We start from the raw sequence: 26,875 nt of genomic DNA, 5'->3' as shown, positions 1-26,875 counted from the left end.
CTTTTGGTACAGAGAGAGAAAGTAGATTTTTTGCAGCATTTGTATCTCTGCAGTGTGAGAGTAGTCCTAGGTGGATATAAGTTGTGTAAATAAATTTGCTCATCTCTTTAACTGCAAGCAAAGGAAAATATTTCCTGGACCACATTGTCTCTATCTCCCAGTCCCCCCTCCCTTTTTTGGGGGGTGGGGGTAAGTCTTAGATTTGTTTGCTTGTCTGTTTATTTGATAAGTCTGTCAGTCTGTTAGTCTGGGGTAGAGGAAATAGAGAGGGTGTAAGAGGCTTTGAACTCTGCTTCTTAACAGGAAATAGATGTTAAGCCTACAGAGCATTTGGGGAAATGCAGAGAAGGGCAGTTGCGTCCACAACCCAAGGAGTGGCTGTGCCTGCATTACCAAGTAACAAAGAAGCTCTGGGACTCAACTGATTACTGAATGAGGAAGAAGAGATACTGCTAGGGTAGATTTGCCAGAAGTCCTTGACTCTGAATCCTAGTGATAAATGTCAAGCTTCCTGTAGTCTCTCTGGGCAGCACCATCCATTCAGCCAACACCATGGGGAACGGGAAAGTGGTCACTTACATTACAGCAGGGTCTCCTGCAGCGCAGGGTGCTCTTGGTTGGTTCCTGGGTTAGGTTCAAAAACTTTCAGTCTTATGTTTATTTTAATGACTATTAGGCAGTGAAGTACAGCTGGCACATTGAACCCATGTTCTCAACAGTAATATAAAGTTTCCTTTTAAAATAAATTAAAATGTAGAGTCTACTTGAAGAGAAATATTAAGCAAATAACAGGGCAGCCGATATACCAATGTGGCAGAAAATTGTGAAGACAGTACATCCTCCTTCCTGTGTTTAGGAAGTTGGCTACAGACTGTCTTGGAATCGTGCCTGGCCCCTGCTTCTGCCATAGAAGCTAAAAAACCAGTTACTTGCTTTCTGTGACCCCTGGAGGTTACAGTGTGAGCCCTAAACCCAAGTTCAGCCATTGACATGCTCCTTCCTAGGACCTTGAGTCTAGAGCTGCACACACAAAGACATGGGTGTGGGGGAGGTAGCTGCTGCTGCTGCTGCTAAGTCGAGTCAGTTGTGTCCGACTCTGTGCGACCCCATAGACGGCAGCCCACCAGGCTCCTCCATCCATGGGATTCTCCAGGCAAGAACAATGGAGTGGGTTGCCATTTCCTTCTCCAATGCATGAAAGTGAAAAGGGAAAGTGAAGTCGCTCAATCACATCCGACTCTTTGCAACCCCATGGACTGTAGCCCACCAGGCTCCTCCGTTCATGGGATTTTCCAGGCAAGAGTACTGGAGTGGGGTGCCATTGCCTTCCCCGGGAGGAGGTAGAGACACTTTTATTGAACTTTTCCCAGGGTGAGATGTTAGCTGTAATTGTGGCTATCTACTTTCCCTTGATTCTTTCCCATTTTCAAAGTCTGATTTTCTATTTCTTCTTTATCATGTGAGCAGTTGGATACACTTCTGATAATCCCTCTCCTATTTAACTTAAATAGAGTCCATTTCTGTTGTTGATAACTTGGAACCTAATACCAGGAGGTGGTCTACCTAGAGCTTACAGCACAGATTTTGGAATCAAGCTCCATCGGTTCAAACAGAATCTGCCGCTGAGTAGTTGTGGATTGTTAGGCAGATGCGTTTTTAAGCTTCTGCTTGAAAGTGTTAGTTGCTCAGCTGTGTCTGATTCTTTGTGCCCCCATGAACTGTAGCCTGCCAGGCTTCTGTGTCCATGGCATTCTCCAGGCAAGAATATTGGAGTGGGTAGCCATTCCCTTCTCCAGGGGATCTTCCTGACCTAGGGATCAAACTAGGGTCTTCCGAATTGCAGGAGGATTCTTTACTGTCTGACCCACCGGAGAAGCTTCTTTCTGCTTACCCATCTATAAAATGGGGATTATAACAGTGTCCACGTCAGAGAAACGACATAAATGAAGTGAGATTAACATCTAAAACCAAATCTGTCACAGAACAGGCTACCTCTTCAGACGGCCAGATTTGGAATAATAGAAGGGGCTTCTTAGGTGTCGCAGTAGTAAAGAATCCTCTTGCTAAGTCAGGGGATGCAAGAGATGCAGGTTTGATTCCTGGGTTAGGAAATCCCCTGGAGTAGGAAATGGCAACCTACTCCAGTATTCTTGCCTGGGTAATTCCGTGGACAGAGGAGCCTGAAGGGCTATATAGTTCATGGAGTCACAAAGTATCGAACACGACTGAACACACACACACACACAGAGGACAGGTTCCGTTTAGACACTTTGTGCTCACTCTTTTATTTTGTTCGTTGGTTACTGTCTGTTTTCCTTTCAGTAGGACTTCACATGGGAAGGAATCTTTGTCTGGCCCACTGATCTACCTTAAATACCTAGAGCAGTGCCTGCCACAGAGCAGCTACTCCATAAAATTATGTGAAAGAATGAATCAGTGAGACAGGGTTACTCTTATTTTTAAATCTCTCTCTTAAACTGCTTTTGCATTTTGGGCTGGGAGAAGCAAATGTCTGGATGAAAAACGGGATTCGGGCTAATTAGCTTCAATTAGAACAGACACTCTCTGGGGACGGGGACAGCACCTCTTCCCTTCCTTCTATCCCTCACCCTCTCTTGTCCCTCCAGATCCACCTTCTTAGCAGTTTGTCCATCTTCCTTTCTCCCTCTGTAATCCAGTCACTCAGCAGAACTTGCTGCTTCGTCTTGAGACGTGCCATCAGGACTTGGAGGTCGCTGGGTAAAAGGACAAATCAACATGAAAATGTCATATTTAGACAAGAGCCTTTTTTTCTAAGCCAGCCAAAGCTGCCTAGTCAATTCTCCGGAATAGAATTTATGCAAATGAGGCTGTTGTCCAAATTATTAGAAACATGAATCCTGGCATCAGACAAACCTGGCTTTTAATCTTTCTACTATGCCCTGATGTGGTGACTGTTGGGAATTCATTTTACCTCTTTAATGCCTTGGCATTCTCATATGCAAAATAGGGCTCCTGGTGGTACCCGCCTGCCTAGGGAAGTGATGAGCATTCAGTGCGATGATGCAGCTCTGTGTGGTCCTGGTTCTGTGGGTTGACTGAGGCGCTCAGGGAGCAGTATTGTTGTTATTAATGTCTTCCCCGTCTCTCACCCTTTTCCAAGAACTAGGAGAAAGTGGTTTTATTTCCAAGGGCCAAATGCATCTTGGGGAGTCCTTCTTTTAAAGTTTTTTGGACAATTTTAGAGACGAGAATTTTTGTGCCTTTGAGAGTAGGAAGAGATTTCCCCTCCAAGAAAGCATTTTGTTAGTTTTGTTTGCCTTGCCTTTTTTATGATTCTCCCCTCCCCCATTTTTGACATAGGGAGTGTTTTTACCCAGTTAAAGCATTTCTGACCTAAGGCTTTGGTGGCAAAAAAATGATGTGGTTATCTAAATTATTCAATAAGAATCCTCAACTTTAGGGGGAAATGTGATGATTCCATTATTTGTACTTAGAAATGAGGATAGGTAAAGAGTAAAAGGCTCCAGGAATCCCAGAGAACAGGCTTAGTTCTTTCTGGTCAAGGGGAGACATGATACCCTACGAGATCCTACTGATGGTCTGGCTATACTCCTGGCCAGAGCTTCATCTCATTCCGTTCTCTTTGCATTCTTTTCTTGACTTTTTCCAGCCTCTCTTATGCTTTTTTTTTTTTTCATTAGCTGAATGACATCATATTTCTGCTACTTTGGGTCATTTGTATATTCTTTTCTCTCCTCAGTTAATTGACTTCTCTACACCCTTCAGATGTCATCCTCCGATTACCTTCTCCCAAGCATCATTTTGGTATTGTGAGAAGGGAATAAATTAGCACCATATAAGTTAAGAAAAGGGCAAAGATTAATTCTGATGAAGATCAAAATACCACTTTTGTTAAGCTGGAAAAGCTAATGGAAAAGTTAATTTGGAAAATATAGCCTATTTCTGTGGTTGAGTGAGATTCTTGGTATTAAACCCAGAATTAACTAAGCTCACAGGTAGCCCTTGACCTCACAGGATCCCAGTGGCAGGCCTGCCTCTGTAAAACTTAAAGCATAACGCCAAAAGCACAAGCAACAAGTAAAACATAGATAAGCTGGACTACATCAAAATCAAAAACTTTTGGGGATGCCTCTGGTGATCCACTGGTTAAGAATCTGCCTTGCAATGCAGGGGATGTATGTTCTGATTCCTAGCCTAGGAACTAAGATCCCATATGCTGCAGGGCAGAGAGACCTGACAGAGCCAAATAAATAAATATATGTAAAGCAAAAACAAAAAAACTTCTGTGCATCAAAGGACACTAGCAACAGAGTTAAAAACAATCCATGGAGTGGAGAAATTATTTGCAAATCACGTATCTGATAAGGAGTTAATATCCAGAATATATAAGGAATTCCTACAACTGAACAACAAACAGATGACATGATTAAAAAATGGATAAAGGATTGAATAGACATTTCTCTAGAGAAGACATACAGCTGGTCAATAAGCATGTAAAAAGACGCCGAACATCACTAATAACAATGCAAATCAAAACCGCAGTGGGATAACACTTCGTATCTATTAGAATGACTAGAATCAAAAAAGAGAAATCAAGAGTTGGTGAGTTTGTGGGAAAATTGAAATGCTTGTGCTTTGATGGTGGTCATAAAACAACATGATAGTTCCTCAGAAAATTAAAAATAGAATTGCCAGTCCACCCCTCAAAACTTGAAAGCAGGAATTCGGACGGATACATGCACACCCACATTCAGAGCAGCACTATCTGCACTCGCCAAAAGGAAAGGCAGCCTGAGTATCTATCGATGGCTGAATGGACAATGAGAATATGATTTTGTGTGTGTGTATATATATATAGACACACACAATGGCATGTTTTTCAGCCTTACAATGAAAGGAAATTCTGACACCTGGTACAACATGGATGAGCTTTGAGGATATTATGCTATGGAAAATAGCTAGTCACAAAAAGACAGATACCGTGTGATTTCACTTACATGAGGCGTCTAAAATAGTCAAACTCATAAAGACAGGAAGTGGAATGGTGGTTGCCAGGGTCTGGGGGAGAGGGAAGAATGGGGAGTTATTTAATGGAGACAGAGTTTCAGTTTGGGAAGATGATGATGGTTGCATGAGAATGTGAAGGTACTAATGCTGTTGAATTGGTCACTGAAATGGTCAAAATGGTCCATTTCAACTTAACAATGGTCAAAAGAGTAAATTTTGCCTTATGCATATTTTGCCAAAAAGACAAAGAGAAACTTAAGCATAAAAGAACAAGTCAAGTAGATGTTTCTGTGGTGGCTGCCTCCTAAGAGGAAGGAGAAGGAAACAGTGGGCTCAACAAAAGTTCTCTCCCTAACTCACCAGTGGAAAAGGAGGGCAGAGAGCAGGGCTGTTTCATTAACAGAATCCTCTGTACTTAAGAAGCTACATAGGGCTGGAGAAGTAGCATTTCCCCAACGCATCCTGAAAGGGTTTATAGTCAGTTTTCTATTTTTTTGTTTTTTTTTGTTTTGTTTTCATAGAACCCTATATTTCTCGAGGGCCTCTTATCTCAGATTATAACTGTACTTCAGTTTGTGTAATCGTTTACTACAGTTCAGTTCAGTCGCTCAGGTGTGCTCGACTCTTTGCAACCCCATGGACTGCAGCACACCAGTCCTCCCTGTCCATCACCAACTCCTGGAGCTTACTCAAACTCATGTCTATTGAGTTGGTGATGCCATCCAACCATCTCATCCTCTATTATCCCTGTCTCCTCCCACCTTCAATCTTTCCCAGCATCAGGGAATTTTCCAATGAGTCAGTTCTTCGCATCAGGTGGCCAAAGTATTGGAGTTTCAGATTCAGCATCAGTCCTTCCAATAAATATTCAGGACTTATTTTCTTTAGGATGGACTGATTGGATCTCCTTGCAGTCCAAGGGACTCTCAAGAGTCTTCTCCAACACCACAGTTCAAAAGTATAAATTCTTCAGTACTCAGCTTTCTTTATAGTCCAACTCTTTTAACGTCCATACATGACTACTGGATAAACTATAGCTTTGACTAGATGGACCTTTGTTGGCAAAGTAATTCTCTGCCTTTTAATATGCTGTCTAGGTTGGTCATAACTTTTATTCCAAGGAGCAAGTGTTTTTTAATTTCATGGCTGCAGTCACCATCTGCAGTGATTTTGGAGCCCCCCCAAATAAAGTCTGTCACTGTTTCCACTGTTTCCCCATCTACTTGCCATGAGGTGATGGGACCAGATGCCATGATCTTAGTTTTCTGAATGTTGAGTTTTAAGTCAACTTTTTCACTCTCCTCTTTCACTTCCATCAAGAGGCTCTTTAGTTCTTTTTCGCTTTCTGCCATAAGGGTGGTATCATCTGCATATCTGAGGTTATTGATATTTCTCCCAGCACTCTTCATTCCAGCTTGTGCTTTATCTAGCCTGGCATTTTCCATGATGTACTCTGCATATAAGTTAAATAAGCAGGGTGAAAATATATAGCCTTGACATACTCCTTTCTCGATTTGGAACCAGTCTATTGTTCCATGTCTAGTTCTAAGTGTTGCTTCTTGACCTGCATTACAAATATCTCAGGAGGCAGGTTAGGTGGTCTAGTATTCCCATCTCATGAAGAATTTTCCAGTTTGTTGTGATCCACATAGTCAAAGGCTTTGATGTAGTCAATAAAGCAGAAGTAGATGTTTTTCTGGAACTCTCTTGCTTTTTCAATGGTCCAACGGATGTTGGCAATTTGATTTCTGGATCCTCTGCCTTTTCTAAATCCAGCTTGAACATCTGGAAGTTCTCGGTTCACGTACTGTTGAAGCCTGGCTAGGAGAATTTTGAGCATTACTTTGCTAGCATGTGAGATGAGTGCAGTTGTGCAGTAGTTTGAACATTCTTTGTCATTCTGTGTCATTTACTACATAACCCTGTTATTAGGTTGAACCATATGAAATTGCTACCCTTGAAGTAAACCATGGTTGATTCCTGGCAATCTCATGTGGTTCAGTACTCGGTAGATAGGAAGCACTAGAAGGTAAAGGCTGGATCTGATTTTGATAACTCATCCTACATGCGGGGCTCAGCACAGAGCTGCCATAATGTCAGCACTTAGCAAATTATTATCCTCATAAACATAAGTCACTCTTTACTGACTAAATGGAATGGATGTCCCCATTAGATATTGCAAATTAAAAGGTGAAAAGCCTTAATTCTTTTTAAAAAATAGGAACAGAGTGAAATGTCTAATGTTGAGTACTAATGTCATAATATTTAATGGTCAAATATTAGTTACCAGTCATGTATCCTGATTTTGTTGCCTTGAGCAGTATAAAGTAATAAAAATAAAATATCACTTTCTAGAATATTTAGAAGTGAATGTTTTTGTGAATGATTAAGAGTCCATCTATGATTACTCACTTGCTTTAAGGAATAAACATTCATTTCATCGAACAAGATTGGGGCTGACCTTCTTGTTCCCCAGCATTCAACTGGATATTAAGTCTTAAACCAAGATTCAAACCAATCCTGCTGGAATCCATACTCAGATACTTTCCCCTTATATTTTTGCCTTCTCCCATTGTGCCTGTTTTCATTTGAATTCAGTATTGCCTTTTCCTCTATTTTATTTCAGTTGGGCTGATTTTCTTTCAAGCAGTATCTGGAGCTGTGGGGTGTTATTGCAGAGTCAAATTTTCCCCTCTGTCGCTCCTTCTTTTCCTGTTACCTCACCCCATACCCTATTGTTTGGATCCAAAGTTTATTTCTGGCAATGAAATTCCATTTCCACAGTTTTGTTTTTTTTTTTCCCCTTTCCTATAGTCTATGCAGAGAGGCAGACTAGCATAATGGTTAAAAGTGTAGGCTTTGGGATTAGACAACTTGGGCATGCTAGCTGTGTGACCTTTGGCAAGTTATTCAAGTTCTCTGTGCTTTAGTTTCCTGATTTCTACAATGAGGGTTCAAAGAGTTAATAGATACAAAGATCTTAGAACAGATTCTGGAATGTAGTCAGTATTAGTTGTTGTTACTAATGATATAGTGACCATCACTTGAAACTTTGAGTGAAATCTTTCAGAAAGGCTTTCTAGGCAATCAGAGACCAAACCCAAAAACAAATGGAAACAAGAAAAGGCAGTCAACTGAAGTTCCAGAGGTGTTTGTTTGTAGAATTGGTTCTAAGATGGAAGAGGCAGGGATCAATTTGGAGTCTCAATGACAGGAAAAGGTGGTAGAAATAAAGAGGGAACAGCTTAGTTATATATGCTTCTGTGTAGTACAGGGAGGGTCAGTGAGGTGCACTATTTCTCCAGCACTTCAAAGTTGTAGATATTGCTTCTAAAATATGGGCTCAATTTTAAATAGAGAAAAAAGTGACACCAAATCCAAATTAAAACAGGCAAACGAGAGAACAATTTCTGGGGATCGAGGCTGGAGCAAGCCAGCTCAGAGGGAGAAAACACAGGACTTGGCATGCTGTAGGCATGCAGTAAGAGATTGTGAGATGAATTTGTTGAATCATAGCAACGTAGCATTTGGAATTTGGAAGCTCAGAGATTATAGGCAAAAGTTGACATAACCCATCTCTAACGGACATTTCTACCTAGAAAATGAGATGGCAGTGAGCCATCAGGTCCGACTTAAAGATTTCAAGACATCAGAGGGAATGTGGACTCAGTGTGAGGCATGGGGAAATCCCTGGACACATAGGAAAGCGGTTGCTCTGCATAACAATATCCCAAATCACTTGAAGGTACTGAATGACCTCTGAGCTCTATAAAATATGGCCAAAGCTTCTTAGTCATGATAGTGGCAAATAAGGATAATAATGATGATCAAGCCATTTCAGTGTGCCAGGCAGTGTTCTAAGCTCTTCAACTGTACAGACAACCCCATAAGCCAGGTACCACTATCAGTCCTGAGTCTTTCAGATGAAATCTACTGTGGCAGCTGAATCCTGAGATGATTCCCATGATCTTTGCCCCCAGTTAAAATGTCCTGGTCAGTCCTTTCCTCTTTGGTGTAGAAGGACCTATAACTTTCTTCTAGCAGATAAAATATGGCAAAGGTCGTGGGTGGGGTATCACTTCCTTGTTTAAGCTATGTCATGTGGTGAGGGTGATGGCATTTTACTCCCTTCATTATATTATTTTATGTATCTGTATCTATCTATATAGATATTGATGGGTAGAGAGTTACATTTATTCTTTAGTGACTCTGAGAAGTCATTCTCACTTTGCTGTTAGCTTTAAAGAAGCCACTAAGAGTTCTATGCTTATAAGAAAATGAATTCTACCAACAATATGAATGCCCTTGGAAGCTGATGCTTCTCCAGTGAAACCTCTAGATGAGACAGTAGCCAGGTGGACCCTGAGCTAAGGGGCCAGCTAAGCCATGTCCAGGATCCTGACCCCTGGATACTGTGAGATAATGAATGTATGCTGTTTTAGGGTGCTAAGTGTATGGTGATTTGTTACACAGTAATAATAATAAAAAAAAAAACAGTATATCTTTTGTAAGAAATTAGAGCAGTTGACAAACTTCTATGATTCAGATAATCCCTCAGTCTCTCAAGACAGCCAAAGCAGAGTAGGACAAATAAAAATAAGTCGAGGCCCCTTTGTTGTATGGAACTACCTTAGTCTGTAAAGTTTCTCTACTTTTCCCGTGATGCCTCTGAGACATACTGAGCTCTTTCTCTTAGTCAGTCAGTGGCCCATCACTCTCAGTACTTTGCTGTCATACTCTTGAACATAGTAGAACACGTGACTGTTTGTTACTCTCATTGAAACATAAGTTCAGTAAGGGCAGGAACTGAAGCCGGCATCTTCAGCATTTAACTCGGAGCACGGGTCACTAAATACTTGTTAAATGAAAGTACGAACCTGTGGATGAGAAAATACTAATGGACACAGTCAGCGAAGGTCTAGTGATTAAAGGTAAGAAAGCTGAAACATTAAGCAACATGCCTAAGATAACTCGGAGACAAGTTGGTACCTGGGACCTGGGATTCTTCACTGCAGTGCCTGCACCTGAACAAACATTTCCTCCTTAAGTAACAGAATACAAAGAAACTATTAATATAAGGGACTGGAGATAACTGCACACCCGCAGGTTATTACAGACAGCAAGATGCAGAAAAGTAGAGCCTACCTGCCGCTTCTGAGGGGCCAAGAGCAAAATCTGGGTGCTGAGCATGATCCCTGCCCACAGCGCTACCAGGGGGGCGAGCAGACCGCATAAGTCAGCCCCGCCCACTGATTTGCCCCCACCCCCTCACCCCATTTAAGGAACCAACTCACTCCCCTTGGAGAGCAAGCAAGGCAACCGGTTACTTGCTTTTGCTCCCAGTAAAGCTTTGCCTGAAGTCCTTGTCTCTCCTCTTATCAATTCAGCCCACTGGCCACATCCAATCTGTCACCCATTTTTGTATCAACCATGGGTGACACAAAAGTTTCTACATTTTTAAATGGTTGGGAAAACCAAAAAGCAATATTTTACAACGTGTGAAAATTATAGGAAGTTCAAATTTCAGTTCCAGTAGTAAAGTTTTATTGGCACACGGCCCTGCCAATTTCTTTACTTGTTGTCTAGATGGCTGCTTTAATACCACAGTGGTGGCTGAGTGGTTATAACAAAAACCATGTGGTCTGGAAAGCTTACAATGTTTGCTCTTCAGAACTTTGCAGAAGTTGCCTCTGGAGTCAGGCTGTTTGGATTCCAACCCCAGCTCATTTCTGTGCTGTATAATCTTCTTGTTGTTCAGTCACTAAGTCTTGTCTGACTCTTTGTGACCCCATGGACTGCAGGATGCCAGGCTTCCCTGTCCTTCACCATCTCCTGGAGCTTGCTCAAACTTATGTCCATTGAGTTGGTGATGCCATCCAACTATCTCATCTTCTGTTATCCCCTCCTCCTCCTGCCATCAATCTTTCCCAGCATCAGGGTCTTTTCCAATCAGTTAAATTTTTTTGGATTCTCGAAATAAATGATTACCCAACTCTTAACACAGTGTTGAGAATCACTCACAATATATGTACAATTCTTAAGCACAAAGGAAGCTTCCAGTCAATGTTAGTTATCATAATCATCATTCCACTAGGCCATAGGATATCCAGTTCATTATGAAATTTTATCCTGTAGGAGAAATATTCATTTTATTTTAGATGGATGGATGGTGTTTCTATGTCCTTTTTGATTATCATGGTTAAGCTTCTAGTGACCAAGGACATCTTCGCTGCAGGTCTAGTGGTTAAGAATCTGCCTTACAATGCAGGGGATGTGGGTTCAATCCCTGGTCAGGGAACTAATATCTCACATGCTTGGGATCTTATATCTTAAGCCTGCACACCGCAACTACTGAGTCTACGTGCCACAGTAAAGATCCTGTGTTCTGCAACCAAGACCTGATGCAGCCAAATTAATAAATATTAACCAAAAAGATTCTGGTGACCAGGATGGGTTCACTTTATGCCCACTGAGCCACCATCCACTGCCAGTCCCTGCCGAATAGAACAATACCTTTCCCCAGATTATTTGCATGTGTGTGTGTGTGTGTGTGTGTGTGTGTAATACACATTGCATTTGAGGATGGAATCCTTTTGGTAAAATGCCCTGCTTTGAAAGCCTCATGACCAGAAAACATGGGGAATTTGGACCCAGATATGGGGCCAGGTTCTGATCTATAATATATTTGTCCTGGGAGCCAACATTTATATGACTTTTTCCTGGGAGGGAGTCAAAAAGAGGTTAAGGTAGTATTACCTATGAATAGTCAGAGTTAAAATATTTTCTACTAGCCTTTCTGGTACCTGAAATTCTCCTATTGAATTTTAACTGCTCATTTTAGGCTAGAAGTATTCTGGTACCTAGTAGAGTGCCAAGGATATTGTAGATGCGTGAAACTGAACACGAAGGTATAAGACTATCGTCATGCTAGAGGGTGGTCCAGTGAAGGGTAAATGTCTCAGAAGAGTCAGAATCTCACCTCCTTTTCTCTCCATGAGGCCCTTGGAGACATTTAGAGGAAAGAAGCCAATGGAAGTCATCTATGGACTGTTCTTTGAGAAAGTTTAACCTAGGCATAATTGACTTTCAAACTCTGTGAGTCTGAACTCACAGTAGACAGTGATTGGTTTTGCTAGTGTTTCATTCCTGTGATTGGTGATCCCAGAGGTAATGTAGCCCCACCAGAGAACCAGATGTCTGTATTTATAGAACTAATTAGCCCCAAGGTTCTTCCGAGTCGGAGTGTTGGAAGTCTAGCCATTAGACTAGATGGTCAGGTGAGCATGCAGTCAATGGTCTGTCCATCAGGCAACTTGTTCAGGGTATAGCAGAGTGCCTCTTTTGGTCTTTGGAAATCATAGTTAATGTCTCCTGGTCATTATACTCTTCTCCAAAAAGGTCCACAGAAGGAAAATTTCGCTGAAGCAATGACCACTGGCTTCCATAAAGAATCCATTCAAGGACCAGACTCTCACATCTGGAGCTAAAACAGTCAACCACAGAGGCTATAAACTTCAAAATAAAAGATTTCTTGGCCTTAGGCAGGGGGGCATTATAAATCTTGCTGAGAACTTGAAATGCTGGTTAAACTCATTATTTGCTGTTCAAGACTCTCCTCTTGCAGTTTTCATCCTTTGTTAAATTTATAATCTTTAAATCCTTAGCCAAGATCCAAGCCTTTAGGGAGGAAGCAGCCAGAAGATTTAAAACTTATCCTGTCCCCAGGGATGTTAATGGTGAAATAGACTTTGGTAATACGTTCTTAATTGTCACCATAAATCAACATCGTACAATATGTTAAGTGTGCCCATGCAAATTGCTGGTTGGAGAGGAAAATGCTTAGGAGACAGCTGTAACTTTGATGAGACAAGTGGCCTGCCTCTGAGGATGTGGCCCAATAAACATACTAATTCACTCCCTAAATACCTACCTTCCTGCCATGCTCTTTACCCTCTGATAAAGTACCCCTGGCTGAGGGAAGAAGTGTTGAGTGTTGAAGTTTCAACACACAGAGAGAAGGGCATTCCTGCCTCTGGGCTGTAGTATTTCACAGAAATCTTCTGTACCTTAGGGATTGTTCCTTTTAAAGTGTCCTCTGGAATATGTCAGCAAGGAGATCCAATAGCAAGGAGATCCAACCAGTCCATTCTAAAGGAAATCAGTCCTGAATATTCATTGGAAGGACTGATGCTGAAGCTGAAACTCCAATACTTTGGCCACCTGATGCAAAGAACTGACTCATTTGAAAAGACCCTGATGCTGGGAAAGATTGAAGGCAGGAGGAAAAGGGGATGACAAAGGATGAGATGGTTGGATGGCATCACTGACTTGATGGACATGAGTTTGGGTAAACTCTGGGAGTTGGTAATGGACAGGGAGGCCTGGCGTGCTGTGGTTCATGGGGTCGCAAAGAGTCGGACACGACTAAGTGACTGAACTGTACTGAACTGGAATGTGTTACCCAGCTTATGCAGTCTTTGAGGGTTTCTACAAGGAAATCCCAATTACTTTTTTCTTTGTGTGCATTTCCTTTCCAGTTAATTTATCCATCAAACATTTGCTGCGTCCTATTGTACACGCTGTTCCTGGCGCGCAGCTATAGCAGAGAGTAAGATAGAAAAGAACCCTACACTTAGGGGGCTTTATATTCCAGAGGAGGACAACAGACAACCTATTTTTTTAAACTTTTTATTTATTTTTGGCTGCCCTGGGTGTTCTTTGCTGCATGTGGGCTTTCTCTAGTGGTGAGCCGGGGCTACTCTTTGTTGTGGTGTGAGGGCTTCTCATTATGGTAGCTCCCCTTGTTGCGTTTTCTAGAGCGTGTGGGCTTCAGTAGTTGTGGCCTACGAGCTTAGTTAGGGCTTCCCTCATAGCTCAGTCAGTAAAGAATCTGCCTGCAGTGCAGGAGACCCGGGTTCAATTCCTGGGTTGGGAAAATCCCCTGGAGAAGGAAATGGCAAGCCATTCCAGTATACTTGCCTGGAGAATCCCATGGATAGAGGAGCCTGGCAGGCTACAGTCCATGCAGTCGCAGGAGTCGGAGACGATTTAGCAGCTAAACAACCACCACCACCACCACCACCACCACGAGCTTAGTTGCTCCATGGCACTTGGGATCTTCCCGGACAGGGATCGAACCTGTTGTCCCCTGAATTGGCAGGCAGGTTCTTAGCCACTGGCTGCTGCTGCTGCCAAGTCACTTCAGTTGTGTCCGGCTCTGTGCGACCCCCATAGACGGCAGCCCACTAGGCTCCTCTGTCCCTGGGATTCTCCAAACAAGAACACTGGAGTGGGTTGCCATTTCCTTCTCCGATGCATAAAAATGAAAAGTGAAAGTGGGTTGCCATTGCCTTCTCCCTTAACCACTGGACCGCCAGGGAAATCTTCAGACAACTTATTTTTATGAATAAAAATATTAGGCTCTTTTGGGTTGGGTAGTTAAAGAAGTCTTATCTGAATAGTTCACATCTGAGACCTGCAGGAAAAGAAGCAGCCAGACACAATCCAAGGGAAGAGATGTACAGGCCAGGTTAAACCAAGGGGCCCTAAAGAATGAACTTGGCATATTTGCTACACAGTGAAAAAGGCAAAAATGGCTAAAGTATCAATAGGAGGGACAGTGCAAAGAGAGGAGATTGAGGGGAAGGCCAGGGGTCAAATCCTAGAGGGTTGGCAATGGGCTGTATCCTGAGCATGGAAGGGAGCCCTGTAGGTTTTAACGACATGATGTAATTTTAATTTTTAAGTCCAGTTCATTGTGCAGAGAATGACCTGTAGCAGGGAAACCGTCGAAGCTGGGAGGTCAATGAGAAGATTCTAGCAGTTTCTCAGGTGAGAGATGACAACCAGGATGAGACAGATGGAGTGAGGATAGAGAGGACGATGGATTTGAGGAAACGGAAGGCATCAAGAGTGCCATTTTAGTTTTTGGCTGGTGTAGCCGGCTGCCTTTTACTGAAGTGGGCAAGAAACAATTTGTTTTTGCTTGGGGTTTTATCTAGGGGACAGGAACGCAGCAGTTCAGTTCTGGCCTTGTTAAATTTGAGGTGACTAGAAGACACGGAAATCGGACTGCTGAGGCTGCAGGTCATAAATGAGCCTGGAGCCCAGGGGACAAGTAAAGGGACAGAGTGAAAGCCATTATGGGTGATTTGAAAGGCTCGCAGCTAAGCGACAGGAAACTGACAGCTTCCGTTAGCACCGGCTTTATTATTACAGGTGATTAGCTGAGCCCACAGCTGGCGGGGATATTGAGCAAGTGAGAAAACAGATTGTTGAAAGCCTAAAATTCAAGCAACCCCCACTTGTGCATCTAGGATCTCACTTGTATTCTTTCATGGTGCTTGCTTTATGCAAACTGCTAATTTTGTCATTCACTAAGTGTTTCTTGACCAGACACTGTGCTTAGCTCTTAGGAAAGGAATATAAATAAGAATATATATGTGTACTAATATAACTAATACATCAATATGAGAATATATAAGAATGTATGATATAACAATAAATATATGATATAGTATATAATATACAACACACACATAAAGCATGTCAAGATGACCCACGTATTTATATATGTGTTTGTGCCATCTTGTGTGAGCGGTAAATGAATAATGCAGGAGACGCGGGTTCGATCCCTGGGTGGGGAAGATCCCCTGGAGGAGGGCATGGCAACCCAGTCCAGTATTCTTGCCTGGAGACTTCCGTGGACAGAGGAGCCTGGCGGGCTACAGTCCATGGGGTCACAAAGAGTCAGAAAGGGTCAGACATGACTGAAGAAACTTAGCACGCATGTACACAAGCCATTTTGACCTCCTTCGTCAACTAAATTGTCGTTGTCTTAAGGAAGCAGTTTTTTGTTTTAGGGAGTACTTTTACAAGGTTCAGGAGACCAAGATATTGAGCCCAACTTTCAAGCTTGCTAGGTCTGTATTTTTTAAGTTATCATACAGGAAAAGTAATTTTTTGGTATTTCGTTGTATGAACTGTTAACACAAGTGTGTGTATTCATCCAAACACCACCACAATCAGGATACAGAGCAATTTCCATCCCAGAAAATTCCTTGTAGAATCACACTCTCCCCCCACTCCTGAGTCACCTCAGTGTAAGAGGGAGGGGGTTGGATTAAGTTATTTCTGAGTCTCCCTCACATTTCAGACTCTCTGGTCTATGAGCCCTGATGTTTTGTTCATGTGGAACAGGCCACAAAAGGGACATCAATGGAACAAGAAGAAGCTGAACTTAGACAGGAGAATATATTGAACAGGAGTGGACATGGCCTCAGAGAGAAGAGCAAAAAAAGGGTGATTGAATCTAGGCGCTGCTCACCTAGAATATATGGTTGTTCTGGTGAAAGGGCTGCGTTTATCCCAGTGCTCTCGTCCAGGAAGCAGGGACTAGAAACAGGTGGGCATGCACGGATAGGTGAGGTCAGACATGCTTGAAGATACCCAGGTGACTGCAGAAGGAGGAGAGCCCAAAGTTACTGAGAAAGTTTCTACCTTCCCTGCGAAATGGGCTCTAAAATTACAGTTCAGTTTAAAAAAACATATGGCATTTCTTGCTCCTCTCTTTTGGACTTTGATTTTCACCCAAAATGAAGAATAACTTAGAGGGAAATTTTAGTTTCTTGTCATTGATTGTGAATGTGCTGAGGCAGGAAATATACACAGTTGCCAGGCTGCCAAGTAAATTTTTGAGTCTGAGGGCTACATGAAGTTACTACAAGGGTCTTCCCACGGGTACCTGATGTTCAGAGAAGGGAGAAAGAAAGCAGAATAACCATCTCCAGGCTTGCTGGTGGTGTTGAGCAGAACACGTCAAGGACATGTTCACCAGTCAGCATTTTGGCTTTTTCCTTCACAGGCTCCTTTTCCTGTATGGTATGGCACATTAAACTCAAACAATAACATCTTTCAGGACCCACAATGCATCATTAAGTAAGTTAAGGAGCTAATTAAAGGGGGGCCCTGTCTCCCTGCTTTCATTGTACTTAATCACCTGTGCCCCATTTCAGCCAGTGTTTCCCAGCCAGAAATTTGCTCATAAAACGATCTCACATTAGTCTGGCATGTTGGGTTTCATTTCCTCTTATGCAATTATCTATTAGTAATTGGAGAAGGCATTACAGCAGAATAAATAATTGAACATAAATTAAACAGCGTTGGAGTCGCACTTGGGCTGAAGAGAGGTGCACGTGTCACATATTTAAAGTCTTGAGAGCGCAAAGCATCCTCTACCGGCAGCCGGCTGCCCTCTTCCGGTGGCATGGCCGGGGACGCGGGGTGGTTCTCATTGTTGCGCATCCTCTTTTTATAGATGAAATGTAGACCCCAAAACGGTCAGATCATCTGCTGAGATGTTAAAGAAGTTGGCAGCAAAGTCAGGAGACGTCACTAGGAGAGTTTTAACTGTCCGATAAGGGATTTCACAAGGTGGCCTTTATTTGGGGGAGAAATTTATCACAATCCAGGACCTCCTAGGCTCGGAAACATTCTGTATCAGCACAAGGGAGCAGAATATTCTCTCTGGGGGAGACTGATTCAATCAAGCTTGCAGACATGGAGAAAACACCCACTTGCCAACATATTCATTTGAAAGGAGGAAATATGCCAGCCTGGAGGCAGGGTCTCTGCATTGAATTGCACAGAAAGTGCCCTGCATAACTCTAGAGGGTACTGTTCATACTGGGATTCTTGCCAAGGGCATGCTTTTATCTCCTGGAAAAGCCTCATTCCCTAGAAAGCAAGTGGCCACTTGGTTTTACAGATGAAGAAACAAAGGCCAAGATAAATTGGTGATTACTGAAGAAACAGACGGCTCTCGTGGTAGAACTTGGGCTCAAACCCAGTTCTTCTGGTTCCTATCCAGTCTTAACTCTCATTGCACGCAGACTTTTTAGGTTACATCCCATATAATTCCATTTATATAACATTTTTGAAATGGTATAATTTTGGGAAGGGAGACAAGGTTTAGAGATGAGGAAGGGTGTGGGTAGGGAGTGAGGTGGATGTAATTTTAAAAGGTCAATCTGAAGGATACTTGAGGTGATGAAAATATTCGATGGTGGCTACATGTACCTACATATGTGATAAAATTTATACGACTAAACACACATGTCCACATTCTCCCACAGACAAATGGATGTAGATAACAAAGTGGAAATCTGAATAAGACCAGTAGATTTTATTACTGTCAATATCCTGGTTATGATATTATACTATAGTTTTGTATGCAAAGTGCACACACCATATTACTACTTACAACTGCACAGCTACAATTATCTCAGTAAAAATTTCAATTAAAAGGTAAATGAACTAAATTTCACTCAGCATTGGTAAGTCCCAGCGATGTTATGTTTTTCATGTTTGAAATATTTATTTAAAAATTCTTTAAAAACACTGTGATGTTTTTGTTATGAAACTTTTCAAACACATAGAAAAGTAGAAAAGACAGTAAAATGAACACCCATTTAGTTATCACCTAGCATTTGTCAGCATTTTGTCATATTATTCTAGATCATTTTAAAGTAAATATAAATACATAAATGCTTCACCTCTAATATGCAAATCTGGATCTCCAAAATATAAGATCATTTTCCTGTGGTAACTACGATACCATTGTCACACCTAACAAAATTAATTCTTTAATATCATATTAATATAATATTGGCCCATATTCAAACTGCTCTAATTTTCTCAAATTGTATTTTATAATTATCATTATTTAAAGGGCTTTCCTCATAGCTCAGTTGGTAAAGAATCCGCCTGCAATGCAGGAGACCCCGGTTCGATTCCTGGGTCGGGAAAATCTGCTGGAGAAGGGATAGGCTACCCACTCCAGTATTCTTGGGCTTCCCTTGTGGCTCAGCTGGTAAAGAATCTACCTGCAATGTGGGAGACTCGGGATCTAAATAGGAATAAGGGATTACACATGGTTCCTATGTTTCTTACAACCCTTTAAGAGCTAGCATCCATGTTCATACATTGATTACAATATCCCTAATAACCCAAGGACTGCCTTGGGATGGCTATATTTTTTGGCAATGGTACTCCATAAGACAGTCTTATTAGCACTACCTTATCTTTGTAGTGTGCTTCTTACCCGATGTGTTTATTATCTCATTTGATTCTGTGGGCAACACTGAATGCCCCTGTTTTCTCAGGTCTCACTTGAGATTATATGAGCTTTCAATCAAAATAAGGAATTCATGAGCTGCTTCTTATTAGCCCCTATATACAAATGGAGGAAATTGAATTTTAGAAAGGTGGTGACTTTCCCAAGGTCACCATTAGTGGCAGAACCAGACCTACTGGTTCAGTCATCTTCCTACTGTGTCAAGGACCACACAAGAGGAGAACGGGAAGCCGTGACACCCACACCAAGTTCCACTCGGCAGGCTCTGGGAACCCCACTACCACCATGCATTTGTAAGTGTGGCAGGCTTTCTCCCCTCTCTCTGTTTTTAGTGTTTATTATTTCATTATAAAATAATAGTATATTTTATAATAATAAAATGATTATTTTATTGTTTTGTTTCTAAACAAAACATCTATTTTGTTTAGATTTTTTTTTAATTGGAGGATAAGCAATGTTGTGCTGGTCTCTGCTGTACAACAATGCAAATCAGTCATAACAACTATATATATACATAGTTTTTTAAATTTTTTAATTGGAGGATAAGCAATGTTGCGTTGGTCTCTGCTGTACAACAATCCAAATCAGTCATAACAACTATATATATATCCCCTCCTTCTGTGCCTCCCTCCCAACGCACCCCCCCATGTCTTTGTTCTCTGGCTGCCAAAGGCAGAAACAGTACTTACCCAGTGCGACTAGAGGACTGGAGGGCGCGGCTCCATCCCTGCCTCTGCTCTGACCCACTGTTTCCGCAGGAGCTGCTGGTCCTCTGCCCACATCCCTCTGGCTCTCACCACTTCCGTGGAAATTGGCTTAACTTTGAACTACTGGCGCCTGTGTCTGCCTGAAGGCTCTCTGTGGTCACCAGATCCCACTTTGCCTCTGCTATTGGGAGGCTGGAAGGACTGGGAGATTAATACCTCAGGGAAGCACCAACCAATGATGGCCGAAAGTTGGGGAGCAATACACACCTCTTGGTGTCTCCGTGGGGTGATTCTGAAGTGCATCTTCTGCCCTGGTCCCAGGCAGGCCAGGGGGGCTAAGCCCCAGGTGCCCACGGTGGTAACTCATCTCCTAACATCCTTTGTATTGGTTTCCTTCCCTTCTCTGTCTCACTTCTCCTTCCCCCCACTCATGTGTCCTTGGATCACCTCCTAGTAAATCATTTTCACTCGAATCCTTCCTTCCAGAGGAACCCAAGTGAAGACGCTTCCCTAAATCTTTGGCTCGATCCACCAGGAGATGTGGCTTTTGTTTTCTTGGGCACACAATTCATGTTGACCCACCAACTAAATGGTTTGGAATGAAAAAAAGATTGAGAACCCAGGAGGAAATGTTTCCTCCCATGCATGAAAGCTGAATGGCCTGGGTTATAGAGAGTTATCTGTGGTCAGATCTCACTTGGAAGGCGAATGAGATCCCTAAGGGTAGGGCACCCTTAAAAGATATTTCAACATATCCATTAAGAGAGGCCTATAAATTCTAGGACTATTATTCTGTTTTGGGAACTTTTCAGGTAAAATATTCCTTTTCTTTTTTTCTTGTAGGAAAAAGAAAGCTTGCATTAGACCTTGCTTTTAATTAACAACATGTAGTTAAACTAATATTGGTTCATTAGGCAGAATGAGAACTTGTGCCGATGGTAAGTTTCAAAGGGAGAAAGTACCAATCTGATACGTGTTGACCAGAAAGCATCATTTCTCAAGCAGCTTAGAAGGGGAAGGCCGGGCAATTTATTTAGATCGTTAACCTTGGGAAATAGAACTAGAGCGAATGCAGGTTTGTAAAAGGCTGCCTCATCCACTCAGGGATGATTTGCTTCCCAGCAGAAAAGGGAAGGTGGTGGAAAAGGTAGGACATCCGACAGTGTCTTGCTGCCCTCTGGGTGGTATGTGTCCCCCTCCAGCATCACCTGCCTCTTGGTGGAGCTGGTTGGGGTTTGCCATGCATTAGAACACATCCCGTCTGTGCTCAGATGTGCTGCTCTTTCCTTTGTTTGGGATGGTTTATGGGCTCAACTGGTAAAGAAACTGCCTGCCAATGCAGGAGATGAGGGTCCGATCCTTGAGTCAGGAAGCTCCCCTAGAGAAGGAAATGGCAACCTGCTCCAGTATTCTTGCCTGGAAAATCCCATGGTCAGAGGAGCCTGGTGGGCTACGGTCCATGGGGTCACTGTCTAGACACGACTGAACACACACCCCCCCACACACATTGGTCAGTCTGTGCAAAAAAACCTCGACAAGGATTTGTGGCTATAGCAACGGGACAGCAATTTGATCATCAGAAATCCCAGGCAGGTCTACCCAAAGGGAAAGTAAAGAGTACAGGTAGACAAGCAGTGATCCGGCCTTTCCTGGGGGATGCAGGGTGGTGAGGGTGGCAGGGCAGGTTAGCGGGGTGGCTGCAGCTCAGGTTCATTGCTTTATTGGCCCGTGTGCTCAGAATGTTAAAGCCTGACATTTTAAAAGTCTGTTTTTTCAACTTTTGGAAATATTTTATATTTTCTGGATATTCACAAAGATGGCACAGATCATTCCTAGATACCCCTCCCCAGGCCCTTCTGTTGTTGATAGCTGACATCATCTGGTACCTTTGTCAAAACTAAGAAACCAATATGAGTGCATTCAGTTCAGTTCAGTCGCTCAGTCGTGTCCGACTCTTTGTGACCCCATGAATTGCAGCACGCCAGGCCTCCCTGTCCATCACCAACTCCCGGAGTTCACTCAGACTCATGTCCATCGAGTCAGTGATGCCATCCAGCCATCTCATCCTCTGTCGTCCCCTTCTCCTCCTGCCCCCAATCCCTCCCAGCATCAGAGTCTTTTCCAATGAGTCATTACTATTAGCCAAAACCACAGACTCCCCTTCTCCTTCTGCCTTCAATCTTGCCCAGCATCAGGCTCTTTTCCAGTGAGTCGGCTCTTTGCGTCAGGTAGTCAGAGTATCATGACCTTGAGAATTTTGAAGAGTACTGGTCTGTCCTTGATTAGGGCTTCTCTGAGTTAGACCGATGTGGAGGGTTTGGAGAAGGACACGGCAGACTGGAATGTCCTTCTCATTCTGTCATGTTGGGGGGTCATGCCATCAATGTGACTTGTCACTGGTGAAATTAACCTGGTACCAGAGTTGGATTTTTAAGTATCTGCTTTCCATTTTTCAGGTCAGGGATATGGTGGGTGGGGATACTGTCTGAGAGTTGAGTCAAACAGCACATTCTCAAAAAGGAGAAGGACATCAGATCTTGGGCAAGAAGGCAAATCTGATGAGAACTAAGAGGATCCCATTCCACTCCTGGCCTTCATGGAGCACTGGAAGCAGTTAGACAACAGGACAAGATACGCGAAGTAATCATGTTCCGACTTTGGACCCTGAATGTTCAGATACTTTTTGTGTAATACTCAAAAACTGGGAAAACTCAGTGTCCTTCCTCAAGTGAATGGATACATGAATAGTGGTGAGTTCACCCAACGGGATACTCCTCAGCCACAGAAATGCAACATGGTGACTCCCAGCTCAGTCTGAATGAGGGAAGCCAGGCACAGTGGGACACGTACTGTGTGATTCCATTCACGGTAAACCCCAGAGCAGGAAGACTAGTCAATAGTGACGGGGCTGGCCACAAAGGGCATGAGAACACTCTTTAGGATGTTATATTTGATGGGATGGTGGTTATATGGGTCTATACGTTTGTCAATGCTCAGCATGGATACAATTTATTGTACCTAAATTATACCTTCACGATGCTGATGTAAGAAGAAAGTAAATAAGGATAGAGTCAGGAAAGTAATTTTGAACCCAAGTTCTAGAGAGAGGAGAGGGGATGACAACAGGAGTGGAGGTCAGGACTTGGGAAGGTCAAAGGCAAGATGAAAAGAGGTAAGGAGTGGTTACCGGGAGAAGTTCAGACCAGGAACGTGAACCCCTCCAAGCGTGCTAAGGCCCCGTTGCAGGTGGTGTCCGGGATAGTGACTTATAGACCTGGCCTCCCTAGTTCTGCTTCCTAATCCTAGCCAGGTCTCCCCAAGGGTCCTCTCTCACGACACTCGGTGTTTAATTCGTCTATATCCCTGAGTTGACCATGCTTTTGTTTTGGTCAACTTAAAAATACAAACTAGAAGTACAGATAGAAAGTCAAATGGCTATTTACATTTAGTTTGGATGGCAATTTCAATGTGTATGTAAAAGAATATGTTATTTTAGAATGTGGCTTTTTTCTCACATGCGCATTTCATGAAACAGTTTCATTTGGACCCCGTGTCTGTGTGTGGCATCTATGTCTCCATCCATCTTTTCCTCAGTTGCCCAGATCAGTTATTCTGTTAGTGAGCACCACCTTATGCTCACCCTAGTGGGGACCCATTTGTCTCAACACTGGCCGGCCCTGGACGTGGCTGACAGGTGGGGGTGGTGGGAGGGGCTAGTTCGCCATTGGCTGGTGGCAGATTGAGCACAGCAGGGCGGGAGCGTCTAGCCACCCTCATAGAAGGGTACCTGTTCCCCTCAACTGTATGTAACATATCCTTAAAGCATCCTGCAAGAAGGGCCTCTCTGGCCAGTAAACGTGGCCAAACTGGTGGTCGCCAGAGAGGAGGAAGGTGGGAGGATGGATAAAACAGGCCAAGGGAATTTGGAGGTAGAAACATCCAGCTATAAACCAAGTCAGTCATGGGGGTATAATATACACATAAGGGATATAGTCAATAATGTTGTGACAACTTGGTATGGTGACAGGTGGCAACTGGATTTATTGTGGCAGTCATTTCATAATGTATAGAAATAGTGAATTGCTATGTTGTGTATCTGAAACTAATATAATGTGGTATGTTAATTCTAACTCAAGAAAATCAGCCAGATAGATCACTTTCAGTTTTGGCCACCTAGGGGAAGTTTGTACACATGGCCTGTGAAGCCTGAAGCTCTCTTGGCAGCTACTTCTAGAATTAGTTTCTGAGTCTCCTCTAAAAAAGCCAGGGCCATGGGAAGAGCCCAGGGCTCCCTTGTGGCCTGTTAACTTACAGCTAACTAACTAAACTTGATTTTCTGGAAGTCAGAATACTCAGAAGAGGCTGTAGATGGAGTCTTGTGCTTTGGGGTCATACCCTTTCTGAATTAGTTATTTCAAGACAGACAGCACTAACTAAAAATTGAATTAAAAAAAAAAACACTCAATATTTGTATAACCTTTGTTTAAAAAATCTGGTTTTGGATATTGAAATCAGTTAACCATGTAGGAAATTTCAAAGAGTTGTAAATATGGGGCCAGGAGACTTAAGTATAATGTAACTATGTCTGTAAAGAAAGCTACACTAGATAGATGCATACTTTTATAACAGTTGAAATTCTACCAGAGGGCTAAAACCTCTGATAACAATAGCTATTGTGTTCATTAATTGCTCCCTCTCCTTTTAAGTAAACACTATGTCCTGGACAACTTGTTATAACCTGGGGATAAAATAGTTGACATAACAGTCTTGTACCCCCTTGAAATGACTTAGTTATGAATGGGTTTCAAATCGTTGACACAGCAGTCTTGAACCCCCTTGAAATGATTTAGTTATGAATGGATTTCTGATCTGATACTTCCTCCTCCATCTGCCTGGCAGACTCCTACTCATCCTTTGAAAACCTTGTTGAAGCACTGCTCATTTTGGTGCAGTTTCCCCTAACATCTCACCACTCTTCCCCAGGCCCTGATAGAGAATTAACCCCTCCCTGCTCTATGCTATGCTGTACCTCTTAAGTGCTCCGTTTTCCATGCTGAATTGCAATGATTTTATATGTGTCTCTCTTTCTTCCACTAGACTAAGAGCATCTTTGGGAAGAAACTATGTTTTTTCCATTTCTGTATCACATAGTAAGCACTCAGAAAATGTGCAGTGGCATTCTAAACCCTGGGAGACTGGAATTCCACCTGTTGATTCCACTTCTCATACCCACACTGAGTTTTCAGAGGTCCCCTAAGCCATTTGTCGTTTCTACTCCAAGCAAGGAGCTTCCCTGGTGGCTCAGTGGTAAAGAATCCACCTGCCAGTGCAGGAGATGTGGATTTGATCCCTGGCTCAGGAAGATCCCCTGGAAGAGGAAAGGACAACCGACTCCACTATGCTTGCCTGGGAAATCCCACGGACAGAGGAGCCTGGGGGGCTACAGTCCATGGGTTTGCAAAAGAGTTGAACGCTACTCAGTGACTAAACAACAAACAACAACAACAACCCCACCCCCAACCAAGGTGTTGGTCAGATCAGCCACTCTCCACTCCAGTTGCCTTCCGCAATGTGCATTCCTTGAGAATCTGCTGCTTTGCCCACTCCTTGTGTTAGGGGAAGCACACTGATTGAAACCGCCCACGCTGGCCAGGCACCATAGTAACCATTTGCATGAGTGGTTTTATGACAGGAGATCCTGGTAAGGAATACGGAACTAATAAGCCACCACCAACCGGAAGAGTTCGGGAAAGGTTAAAAGGAGACACAGTGTGTCCGTCCAATTCCCAGAATCCCTCTCGCTAGCATCCATCTTGGGTGAGCGATGCGTACGCCACTAGGAAAGACTCTGAATTAGAATGTTTGGCCAAAGACCACCTGGAAACTAATCCCATCACCATAAAACCCGAGACTGTGAGCCACGTGGCAGAGCAGTTCTCCTGGGTTCCCTTACCCTGCTGCTCTCCACCCGGGTGCCCTTTCCCAATAAAATCTCTTGCTTTGTCAGCACATGTGTCTCCTCGGACAATTCATTTCTGAGTTTTAGACAAGAGCCCAGTTTTGGGCCCTGGAAGGGGTCCCCCTTCCTGCAACACTTGTGGCTGGAGAGTTGTCTCCTTTTATTCGCACCAGAATCTCAGTGGTGTAGACAAGGCCTGTCATCCCTATCTGAGCTCAGAGAGATTGAGTCGTTTGCCCAAGTTATCTATTTAGCAAGTGGAAAGTAGGAACTCAGAGTTGGGTTTTCTGATTCCAAATCTAAACCTAACATACTTTTCAGAATGTGGGGGCTCCCTTGTCTTTGTGCCCAGTGCTTTGCTATGTGTTATAAAGGAGATTAAGGAGATGAAGTTCATTTCCTAGAGGAACAAATGGGCACATTTGTAAAAATGCAAAGAGACAATATAGAGTCAACTTGGAGAATAGAGGAAACAGAAGAGGAAGAAGCATAGCCCCTGATGGTCAGGGACTGGCCTGGCAGCCAGAGCTAGTCCTTGGTGCTCTCCTTTTGAACAATTTCACAAAAGAATGACATTGGACAAGGCCACTCTTTGGCGGAAATGGAGAAAGATAAACATGAGGCCATTCCATAATTGTGTCTGAGCACAAAGCAAGACCCCTGTCAAGGCCAACAAATGGCTAAGCATCTTTATTTCCTGCCTTATGGGCATGACTTCTGTTTCTTTATCAGTTACAGCTTTCAGTTCAGTTCAGTTCAGTTCAGTCACTCAGTCGTGTCCGACTCTTTTCCACCCCATGAACCTCAGCATGCCAGGCCTCCCTGTCTGTCACCAACTCCCGGAGTCCACCCAAACCCATGTCCATAGAGTTGATGATGCCGTCCAACCAATCTCATCCTCTGTCATCTCCTTCTCCTCCTGCCTTCAATCTTTCCCAGCATCAGGGTCTTTTCCAATGAGTCAGCTCTTCTCATCAGGTGGCCAAAGTATTGGAGTTTCAGCTTCAACGTCAGTCCTTCCAATGAACACCCAGGATTGATCTCCTTTAGGATGGACTGGTTGGA

This window comes from Bos grunniens, chromosome 25 (assembly GCF_055505025.1).
Source record: "Bos grunniens cultivar Pamir isolate PY7600 chromosome 25, Bosgru_T2T1.0, whole genome shotgun sequence".
Taxonomy (NCBI): domain Eukaryota; kingdom Metazoa; phylum Chordata; class Mammalia; order Artiodactyla; family Bovidae; genus Bos; species Bos grunniens.
This window is presented reverse-complemented; position numbering follows the sequence as displayed.